This window comes from Protopterus annectens, chromosome 1.part0, assembly GCF_019279795.1.
Source record: "Protopterus annectens isolate FY-2018-M chromosome 1.part0, PAN1.0, whole genome shotgun sequence".
NCBI classification, from domain to species: domain Eukaryota; kingdom Metazoa; phylum Chordata; order Ceratodontiformes; family Protopteridae; genus Protopterus; species Protopterus annectens.
In genome coordinates this window covers 992,250,731-992,263,546 of record NC_056725.1, presented here as the reverse complement: position 1 = coordinate 992,263,546, position 12,816 = coordinate 992,250,731, and positions in this window count along the sequence as shown.

Below are 12,816 nucleotides of genomic sequence, written 5' to 3'. Positions count from 1 at the left end.
AAGTACATCCATGAGCACAGTATTCTCTGTGTATGGCATCAACACCAAAGCCTGTGTGTGTGTGTGTGTGTGTGTGTGTGTGTGTGTGTGTGTGTGTGTGTGTGTGTGTGTGTGTGTGTGTGTGTTATTCACAAACATTTGGTGTGTGCCACCCAGTACACTTACTTTCGTCCACTGTAGAAGAGCTGCTGACATCAGCCACCATGCACTCACCTGTATACACCCCTCAGACCTATCAGCCATGTGGCACATGCAGTAACTGGTATACAGACCTGCTACTTTTGTTCAGCTCTACCCAGGATATAACACATTCAATGTGTCACCACAGTGCCATACTCCTTGTAGGAAAGGACAGCAGACCAACATCCTGCTGACACATAGACCCTACAACACAAACAGAATACATTATGGAGACCACAGTCAGTCAGTGTTAATAACAGCTATAATGCATCATGGCTGGACAGCTACACACCCTAACATGTAAGCATTAAACATTCCAGCTGAAAACACATTAAACAGCATTACATTGCTAAACATTAGTACATTCACCCTGTGCATCAGAACCATATTAGCATGTCCATGCATCAATGGTATGAATGACAGGGATATGGCACAGGTATCATCATATGCACAGGGTGTGTGGTGGGTTTGTCAAAGGCCTAGGCTGAGCCATTTGGTTGACATCATGTGTGTGTGTGTTAGGGGGTTCTTTAACAAATGGCTGTGCAGATGTGGTGAGTGTAGGTATGGAGGTGCCCTAGCTGTGCTGGTGATGTGTGTGTGTATGTATGCACACAGTTCTGCCATGTGAGTGCCCTATATGGGAGGTTGTTGGACAGCTGCAGACCATACATGGCAGGGTGTGCAGTCCATTTCCAGCCACAAAGATGGGAATTGTGCCTGCCAGGGGTTCCATGGGCACTACCAGGTAGAATCTCAGATATGGCACTCTCCCCTGATGATGACAATTGCCCGCTGGATCTGCGTCCCTGTTGGGACCAGCCAGGACCATGTGCACGTGGCCTGCTGCATTGTGATTTAGTCAGCACCCCCCTGCAGTACTGGTGCTGCTACTGCCATTATGGGAGTGGCTGTGAGTTGTTGCTCATCCATGTAGATCTCCACCTTTTGGTGTTGCTGACTTACATCCATGTGGATGATGCTCTGCTCCCAACACATGCTCCAACACATACACCACATGGTCGAGGATTCCCACCATCTTCCCAACCATCTATCCAGGACCTCTGCAAAATAACGGTATGCACCTGCAAGATCACAGATGTTGTCAAGTACAGCAGAATGAGTAGCCCTCTGGAGCATCAGACTCTGTCTGATATAATGTTCTGTATGTGCCTGTGCCTCCATGAAGGCCCAAAACATGCATCTGGTGACACCTGCTGTGGCACTTTTGCCAGAGGCATGATGGCCACCACCCCTCCTATGAGCACTCCTGTACAACTGCCTGTGTGGTACCTCGCTGGTCATCCGGCTATGGCTGCTGTGTAGAGACATACTTTCCATAGTCCCCACACTGTCCTGTCCCATGCCACCACCCACCAACTCTCCCTCATCTATGGCCACTGGTGATGGGGTATGTATGGGCATTGTCACTGTGTGTGGAAATGGGGTGGATAAAAGTAGGATGTCAATCAATGGCACAGCTTCAGCCCCTGATAACCCTGCCTGTGCCTCACCATACCTATCATCATTGTCAGAGTCTGTATGGACACTAGCATCAGTATGCCTGCAGGGGGGATCCTGACCCAGCTTGCCACCTGTGAGGGTAAAACAAAAAATGTGATTTAAGACCTGTACATTATTGTTTACCTCTACACACACACACACACACACACACACACACACACACACACACACACACACACACACACACACACACACACACACACACACACACACACACACACACACACACACACACACACACATACACTTACAGGTGAGGTGGCACAAAGATATTACACAGACCTCTCATTACCCAACAGTCAACATGCATGACATATGGTAGTCAGCATGCACTGCAGCTATACTGAATCCTTGTTACCAACATTATACATCTCTGTGATGCATGAATTGTGTTAGTAGGTGATGCCCCTTCCCCTGGAACACACTGCACCCATGTACACAGTATTGCTGTGCACATGTACAGCACCCTGGCATGTACTGTGCACCATACCTCACGAGTGTACACACCATTACTGAATGTTTATATGTGTAGCAGTTATGTTTGCTCTGTTGCTCAAAGCCCCTATGTGTTTGTCCGACACATACTTGGGATGATATGAGGATGGATATCAATAGTTAATTCCTGGCCTCTGATTTGCTGATCTCATCATCAGCAGTACATGTATGAGCAATCCAATCCAATTACACTGACAACCTTCAAAGCTTAATGTGGATATGAGGAGTGTACACAACCTTGTTGACATGCCAGCCTCTTCTAGGATATGCAATGGGGCCATAATACTGCATATGTTAACATTACACACACCTGATATGTGACATATGACCTGTGCAATCAAATGCAGTATCAAACAAATGTGTTAGTTGTGCAGATGCTGAATGAGATGCATACAATATTTGTGTTGCATAAGCGTGCACACCCTGAACACAATGGTTTGTTGCAGCACCTGTTAAGTGAACTACAGCAGTCACTATTCCAGGAAGGGGTATACTAGCATGGCCCATCCTCACTTGCCATTATTTGGTCAATCTGTCCTACAAATGTCCCCAAACTCTGCCAGATTGCAAGGTCAGCTCATGTGCACAGCCCTTGGAGGTCACACAGTGCCTTAACTATTGCTGTGGAGTCAGGGTTATGTCTGGCACAGTTCATAACCTTGACTGTGTTCAGATACACCCATTCCTAGGGAGCTTTAAATGTATGCTTCAGTTCACTGTTGTGTTTCAGGATGACACCCCTCCCCATCCTCAGCCTTATTGCAGATGCTTGACAACTATGGGCCACACGAGAGCTATTTTGCAGTGTTCCAAATTCAGAATGCCATGTCTACCAGCCTAGTTCTTGCTAATGAACAGCAGACCTAAAGGTGTACACTGCCACCAGCAAGGTAAAAATGGGGATGGTAGGCCTGAGGTGGGGTGAGGTGTTGCTTGTGCACCACATGCATCTTTATTAATACTGTCTGTAGGTTTCAGCCCTGGTCTCAGTACACCATTACACATTGCAAAACATGCTTTTGGGATACTTGATGTTATGTGTATGCTACCTGTAGAGTGCCCTGGGTGATGTTTCCTGTGGAACAACTCTTCCATTTGATTACCCTAATCCATATGCCACAAGTATGCAGATTCCAGGTGATTGTCAATACAGGTACTGCACAGGCAGTACTTGCTAGACATTCCTGAAAGTCCCTCAGTATTGCTGCATGTTTCTGGGCAGCCTCCATGACCAGTTTGTAACATGTGTTGTCATCTGTCTTGGATGGGCATCTGTTTATTTTCTACATTAATGTTGTTCCATACCTCATACACACATACATGACTGTCTGCCCTGTTTGCAATGGTATATGTAATGGTGAGATAAGGCTGTTTCTCCCACTCCTGAGTGCTACCTTTTGGATATGGGATTCATTCCATGGTTTGTAAGATGTGTGCAAGCCATGACTGCCTCTGTTGCAGGTGAGTGGGCAAATGTCATGGACATACTTCTTGGACAGCAGACATTAACTTGATGTGACATTGAGGCCCTGCACTTGATGGAAGATGTGTACTCAAGAAGAGTCAGTGCTGTCAGTACCTCACAAGCTGCTTCCACAATATGTTATTTGGAGTGTGTGCACACATATGCTTCCAGTGTTTGTTAAGGTATGTATTCCCTGTATTTGTTGTCCTAACATAAGATTCCATATTACACATTCATTGCTCTTGTTAGGATCACATTACAGGTTGCAAAAGGTGTGAATGTGGTATTCTGATTTGCGGTTGTTTAGATCAGGAACAGTTGCCATTGTAATAGTAGTGTATACAGTGTTGTAGCCACTGTATAAGGGTAATGTTTCAGACATGTCCCTACTGTAGGCCATTTGTCCCACCATTATGTTCATCTCTGTCCACGCATCTTGTACTGACAGGTTCTTAGGTATACTGCAGGACTCTTACATACCCTTCAGATATGCCACCATGGTGACCACTGTGATGTAGTGCAGTTAACAGCAACAATAATTGAACATGTACAGCATGCATTATGGGTTGGTGTGTTAAATGTGTGCATGGCAAATACCATGGCCATAACATGGCTGGTGTATTGGCAAGCCTGAACAAAACAACTTCATATTCACCAACTACAGGCTGCTGCCCCAGTTGTATACCAGAGGGACCTACATAGTTGTGTGAGAGACATAATGTCAGTAGCCACACCTGTGGCATTGGTACAGGGAGGGAGCAGCATTTCAGTGCATCAACAGTACAAACCCACAATACTAGAGATTATGCACATATGTTCATTACTACACTGCAACAACAGGCTATCTTATCTGACATATGCATGTAGATACTTTACAGATGAAGATAGATAAGCAACAGTGGTCTACTAATGTGCCCTGGGGCCATACTTGGATGATCCTCGTCCATTGTGTGGGATGCACCTACCTCCACAATGCTATCTACAAGTTGCTGGCTTGGCTGGTGAGCGGGTGCCCCAAGGCTGGTGAAGAGCTCCTCAGCATGTCTCAGTATAGCCTGGATGGCATGACACCCACCTGTGGCCAGCTGGTCCCTCCTAATGGCAGCAGCACACTGACAGGCATGGAGGACCAGGTCGGTGTTCCAATGCCACACCTGCTCATAACTGCGGTTATGCAGGCCTACATCATTCACCTTGTGGATTGAGCTCGTTCCACTGGGTGGTCCTCTCCTGCAGATCATGTGCCCTATGCCCAAATAGGATGGCATGATGGAGTACCACAAAATGCATTATTATATCATTTTCTCATGCTGTGAAAGCAGGCAGGCATTCCCGTGACATTGTACTTGGAAGACATAAACAGGAAAAAAGCTCAGAGGACCTCATACTGCAAGGATATATAAGTTGTTAATTGCCATCTCCACCCCCCCCCATATCTGCAAGAATAATCTAAACACACAACTCAATGGGTATGTTTACACCAAACCTACTTTTGGGACATACGTCCTATTGTTCAACAAATATTGAAATGTGTTTCTATTAATGCTCCATGTTGAAACACTATCATGTAACCTGCCTGCCGTTGTAATGGCTACTGTTGTTCCATATCTGCATGTGTTCCATTTGCTATGCAACTGTTCCAAATCTGGAGTTTTGGTTTAATGGGAATATCTATGCATGCTCTTATAACTAATCATGGATTGTGTTGACCATTACTAACCCACATATGTTCTAAAACTGCACCACCATAGCAAGTTTGGGAAGGCAGCTCCCAGTGGATTCCACTTCTGCCACCTCATCTGGCCATGACACTGGGCAACAACATGTCTGGGAGCCACCCTGGGACCTACTCATCCACTGGTCCTGCACCATCTTCAGGTGGAACTGCCTCAGGGGATGGGGCTCGTCCCAACCCTGGCAGCAGCCATGGACAGGATCCTGTCACCCAAATTCTGATCTGGGGATTGGTGCTTAGCGAACTCCGAAGGCAGTTTGGAGATCTGCTACACCAGTTTGAAGGCTATGTGGTGCAATTAGAAAGTCAGCCTTCCCCTCCTAGTCAGCCCTAGCACAGCCACCACTGAGGCCAAGAAGGTGCAATGGTGACAGTCCATGGGCGGGGACCTCAGTTGCACTGTTACTATTTGGGGGCTCATGGGCTTCTTATTTTCAAACACCCCTCCCTGTCCAAGGTGTTTACCCCCCCCACACTTGTCATATACCTTCCTGTATGCTGTCTTGTCTGTCTTCTGACCCAACCTACCTCCTCAAATATACCTACTATCCTTCACCAACACCCCACTCCCACCTTAAAAAAAGGGCAATCTGCCCGCCCCAAAAAAATTTTGCTCCATACATAACTGTCCATTTCACACACGTGTTCACTGGACACATGTAATCTGGTCTAATTGGCTTCATAGCTTTCACAACACATTACTGTTGCCCTCACCCCACTCTCTGCGGTTTGAGTGTCCAAATATACCTCCAAATTCAGTATATATGCACAGCTGTTGCTGTAGAAGAAATGGACAGCTATGGACCTTCCCTACACCCATCATGCACATCCCTAGCTACTTTCCCTATTGTCTTTCTCTCTTTGTGCCCCCTTTTTCACCAGTTTCCTATCACCCCATTTTTTCTTTTCTTTTAAAGAAATTAGCATGGTAGTAAGTGGGAGTAAGCACTTTTAAGCAGTAGTAAGCACGATTAAGCCTGGTTGCGCTAAGCAATGCCTACACAGATTAAGCCCTTTTCTGGCTGGCTGTAAACATATTTAACAAGCAGTTAGCATTACTTACCACTGCACAAACCTGCTTACAACTGCTTAAAAGTGCCTTAATCACCTTGTATCCAACAGCCCTTGTTCTGTCCAGCAACAAAATAATCAGCCCTTGCCAGTCTCAACTCCAGGACCCTGCACACCATAGCCATAGCAATTTACCACTAAGCCCTCTGAACTGTAGATATATGTGCTGTTTTCTCAAACATATCATTCAGCACAGTCATTCAATAGTAGAGAAAATGTATATATATATATATATATATATATATATATATATATATATATATGTGTGTCAACATACATGTGTATATATATTTATATATATATATATATATATATATATATATATATATATATATATATATATATATATATATATATAGTGCATTCAGACATTGTATCCACACTCTGAACCTCTCACTGCAAAACATCTGACCAAAGGCACTGTAAATGGGGTGAAGGGGCCCAAAATAGGGATCTCTTGTAATTATTGTCATTATCCCTTCCTCCACAGCTGAACCGTTCTGCCTTGCAACAAGGTAGAGCATCTCATGTGGACAAAGCCTATCATTGGGGGGGTATATAGGAACTGATCATAGATATACCTATTACAAACCTATGAAGTTTGTGTGATACATTTCACATTATCATGACTGTTCTGAAGGTGGTGGGGTCTGAAACTCATGTGTCTTTCATGACTTCATTACATCCACCTTCAGCTATTTGCCAGACTAATATAGATGTTTGGAGGAACAGAACAAATACTATGATGGCTTAAATCTTGACATTCTGTGCAGATCTGCACAGTTAACAGGTATGGCCCATTGCCCACAGGGACAGACGCTATATCCATAGCAGTTGTTAAACAGGACATCATTACAGCAAGTCTTGATGGCACATATCAGTCTTTCAAAATCATCTATCCCATTATTACAGACCAAGTACTACATTCTATTACATGCTGGCATGTTTCGCATACCTGTTTTATTAGTATGCTCTTTTCTGATTCAACTTGATGGATGTCTTCCTTGTTTGTTTGTTTTTTTCCTTTTCTTTTTTTAGTATTATTTTTGTTTTTTAGTATTATTTTTGTTTTTCCTATTTTTGTTTCTCTCTCTTTCTCTTTTGCTCTATCTCTCTCTCCACTACAGGGATCGACCTGGTTTGAATAGGTTTCAGCAAGGCTTTTGTAGGTGATGCTCATGATCTGGTGTTAACATCTGCACCAGTTGGTCTTCCCCACTTGCTAATTGCATGCAGACAGCTGTGTAGCTCTTCCAATAGCCAGTGTCATAGTAACCCAGTACTATAAATGACTACATCGTGTGGGCATTGTCCTGTTACCTTTCCTGTATGGAAGACATCCTTCCTGTGTGTGGGCAGTGGTGTTACAGACAGCAGGTACAAATACCTCTTACAACAGGACTTGTGGACACATGCCAACTACATGTTTGTATAAGGTTCCAGACCTAGGGACAGTGTGTGAGTATTGCTATTATATGCATTGAATACTGCTAGTTTTACAGGGTTTGTGTGTACATGCTAGTTTTGCATGGCATTCAGTCTGTCTGCATAACTTTCTACTGTGGGCCCATCCACATGATGGCCAGAAGATTATCTGTTATGTTTTGACTGTTCCCCACACAGGTCTTGTGCCTGACATATCAGTGGCATTCTCTCTGTTGATTGCTACCAGTACATGGCAACAGCCATTTGCGTTTCTGACTTCATGTTCCTGAGTAAGGGTATGTTGCAACCAATCCTGTAACACCAGCAACTTTCACAGCATATAACAGCAGTATTTCAAATATGGCCCCATGTTTCAGCCTCTGTCCTCCACCTATATATCAGGCTTTATCCAGATGTCATGCAGTAAGAGGCTGATAGGTAATGGTGTATTTAGTGCTGACATTTCTGCTATCATTCCAGTGATGTTGGACTCCCACACAAATTGTGAGTTAGGGTCCATATATATGAGGCCTACAGCTGGACAAAACATGTTTGACCCTGTACAGTCTGGAGGTCAGTGTATGGAGAACACTATTATATGCCCTTGTAAGACATTTTATGGGGGAGTGGTATGAAATGTTTTTAACCTAGACTGTTACAACATGTGAGGGATATCAGTAATAAGAAACATTAAGGTATATGGTTGTACATTTTCATACGTTTCACCATGGGAACAGTGGTGGGCTAGAGCTTACTGTCTTACACACAGTTCTGTTGGTCAGTGTGATAGTGACGTTTTAAGTTAGGCATTGTTATGTAACAGATACATTTACATTATGACAACTGCTACTTTTCCTTCTAGGGGTTGAGTACAGATTGTAATTGGAGGTTGTTGACCTTCATCTGTAATTGTGTTGATTGATTCTTATCTTCAAGGCAAGTGTGTTTTCTACTGTTGTACTACTTGAAGGCTTTAGCCTAGTCAGCAAAGTATTTTATGCTTTGCAGATTACTGTATCATAAGTTTTCTTTGAGAGTTGCATTGATCAGTTATGTATTTCAAACACGTAAATGCTATAAGAAATGGCATAAACAACTGAAATAGTACACAAGTAAACATTTCTATGTATGCAAACTGTGTGGTGTCATGTCCTTTGCATTGTGTGTGGGTATAAGTTTCATGCAATAATTCTCATTTGTAGGAAAGAATCAGACACTGGCCATTTGAAAAGGTGGCAACTGCAGATTTCTTTAAAAGAAAAGAAAAAAAGGGGTGATAGGAAAGTGGTGACAAAGGGGGCACAAAGAGGGAAAGACAATAGGGAAAGTAGCTAGGGATGTGCAGGATGGGTGTAGGGAAGGTCCATAGCTGTCCATTTCTTCTACAGCAACAGCTGTGAACATATACTGAATTTGGAGGTATAGTTGGACACTCAAACCTCTGAGAGAGGGGTAAGGACAACAATAAAGTGTTTTCAAGCCAATTAGACCAGATTACATGTGTCCAATGGACACGTGTGCAAAATGGACAGTTATGTATGGGGCAACATTTTTTGGGGAGCAAATTGTCCTTTTTTTAAGGTGAGAGTGGGATGTTGGGGAAGGATAGTGGGTATATTTGGGGAGGTAAGTTGGGTTGGAAGAGAGACAAGACAGACAAGACAGCATACAGAGACATGTGGGGGTAAACACCTTGGACGGGGAGGGGTGTTTGGAAATCAAAAGCCCATGAGCCCCCAAATGGTAACAGTGGGACTGAGGTCTAAACCCATGGGCAGTCATCACTGCATCTTCATGGCCCCATAGGTGGCTGTGCTGTGGGCTGAACAGGAGGGGCATGCTGACCCTCTAATTGCACCACGTGGCCCTCAAGCTTGTATAGCAGATCTCCTAATTCTCTGTGAAGCTGCCTATGCACCAGACCCTGGACCTGACTTTGGGTGACAGGATCCTCTGCGCACCCATGCCCACCCCCAGGGGGGACAAGCTCCATCTCTGAGGCAGTTCCACCTGAAGGTGGTGCAAGACCAGTGGATGAGGAGGTCCCAGGGCAGGTCCCAGTCATGCTGGGGCCTGGTGCCATGGCCAGATGAGGTGGGAGAGTTGGGTCTGCTCTGATCAGCCTTCCCAAATGTGCTTTGGTGTTTTAGAACATATGTGGGTTAGTAATAGTCAAAACAATCCAGGATTAGTTATAACAGCATGCATAGATATTCCCATTAACCCAAAACACCAGATTTGGAACAGTTGCATAGCAAACAGAACAAATGCATATATGGAACCACAGTGGCCATTACGGCATGCAGGTTACATTGATAGCAACAGGCCACGAATGATAGTATTTCAACATGGAACATTAATAGACACTCATTTAAATATTTATTGAACAATAGGACATATGTCCCAACAGTAGGTTTGTTGTAAACATACCCATTGATTTGTGTGTTTAGATTATTGTTGCAGATATGGTGGAGGGGGGGGGAGAGTTGTCAATTAACTACTTATATATCCTTGCAGTACTCACAACTTTAATGATCATTGCTCTACAGGTATTATTACAATACCCTATGGCATTGGTTTGGGCAGTGGTATGTTTGTACACAGTGTATATTTCAACTGTCTTATAGCTAAATTCTACCTATCTTACCTGATAGACCTGTGGAGGGAATGTTTGTTAACACTACCTGACTGTTTCTACACATATTCCTAGATTCCTAGTTGTAATTATGCACATACCTCTCAATCTCTTAATGCACAACATCTGGACAAAGCTTGACAACATGGGGGTACAAATTAGGACATATTTTGAATATTCCTCTTATAAGGTTTTAGACAGTTGCAAGAGTAACAGGATTTGTTTTAATGTACATTCTCTGAAGGATTTGAAGTCTGACACTCAAATGTATGTCATTATTTGGTGACTACAATCCTGAAATCATTCCACTGATTTCCCAGGAAAAAAAGAGGAACATGCCAAAAATATGAGCCAAATATCTGGACATTTTGGGAAAATATGTTCAGTTGAGAGATATGATTTATGCATACAGCTTACTACCACTCTCAGGATTCAAACCATGGCTGTGTATGCTAAAATTACAACAATATATGTTTCATCAGAGTGGGCTATTTAGACACCGCTGTCTGTTTCTTCAGCATTTTCTTTGTAAGTCTCTCTTGGTTATACAATCTGACCTTGTATTTACAATAGTCTTATACAGACATTCCTAGACATATTTTTATGTAGCACAGTGTGGGTAACAGCAGTTAACACAACATTACTATTCAGAGACTGCAACACTAAATGCCATACAATACCAGAGTAAACACAACCAGTCTAGGATTTAGAACTTTATTGACAGGCAGTTACGGTTTTATTGAAATATGACCTATATGGGACTATTACTGTCATATTGTCTGGTGTATTCAGTACAACCCTTACACAGTTTTTATACTGCCAGGTGACATTCTACTACTTTATATTTATTTGGTATGACTACTACAAGCAGGACTGTTACTCACCAACCTTACGACGCAGCCTTTGCAACCTGCTAGCATGGGCTTCTTGGTTCGTAGCCTGCTCAGCTGCAGCTGTATAGGAAATAGAGAAATATTTAGGTATACCTATCCATCACATGCACAGGCTGGACTTTAGTAAACAGTTCTTGATATGAATACTTACACAGTGCTGGGACATCACCCCCCTGCCTTGCTTCTTGGACCCACTGGTCCAAGACCCCCCTCTTTCTCTGCTTCAAGTCAGCATAGTGGTGCTGGGCCTACTCACCAGTCTGAGGGTTACCGGTGGCACTGGTGAGATCATGGGCAAGATGGTCTCAGGCTTCTGCTTTATATTTGGAGCTTTTGTACTGGCCCTGCAGCAGTCTCTCATCATGATTCTTTATCAGGAGTCCTACCTTGACCTTGGACTCCTGTATACCCCAGCACTGCGCCCAAAAGTCCATGCCCTCACCAACTCCTGCCATACTGCCTACATTGGGAAGCTGCAACCAGTTATGAGCTATATTCCCTCCTGCTGAGTTTAAATATGGCTGATTTCCAGTGTTTTGCTGTTGCTGTGATTGGATGGTTTTGAATATGCTAGCTAAGCTACAGGCAAACCTGGTTAGCTAAGGTTGGCAGTGCTTAAAGGTTCAGGTTCAGCATTACTTACTAATGGGTAAATCCACTTAGCTGGGCTAGTCATTGCTTAGCCGTCATATTTACACAATGCTTACACCTGATAAGCAGTGCTGTGAAATGCTTAGCATTGCTTATTTTTATTTTATACACTATCTGCTGTATGGTATTTATTCAGCATTCATTACATATTAGATATCTGTTTACTGTCCTTGACATCCCCTAATATGCTTTCATTACATTAATTTGTGTGTGACTATATTGTATGGGGCACTTGTGTTTATATGGGGGTTTCACAACTTTATTACACTGACACCTCACATCTGGACCTACTACAATACTCTGGTTAACAAATATTATGTTATTGTGTAGCTAATTATCAAAAAATAATTATGTACTACTTTCACATGTAAAATGGTAGCAGTGGGGATCAAACCAGGCATTGCTGTTTACAAAGCATGCACTCTAACCACTACACTATTGCAGCACTGCTTAAGTTGGATGTCTCTTGCTATTTAACTTCGTGTGCTGATAAGCTGGATTAAGCATAGCTAAGCAACGGGCACACCCACGCAGCTACACTTAAACTTTATCGCATTTATAAAAATAAATTATTTGTTGTGTTTTTTTCTTTGTTCCCTTCTGAATATCCCTGCTAATGATAAACCTGTTATTCTATCAACTTTATGCTTTGTGGGATTACTGTCCCTTATGGCTTTGTCCAGATTCCTTACTCTGGCGGGTTGGGAGGTGTGCGCTATATGCTTATGCTAAACCTGTTATT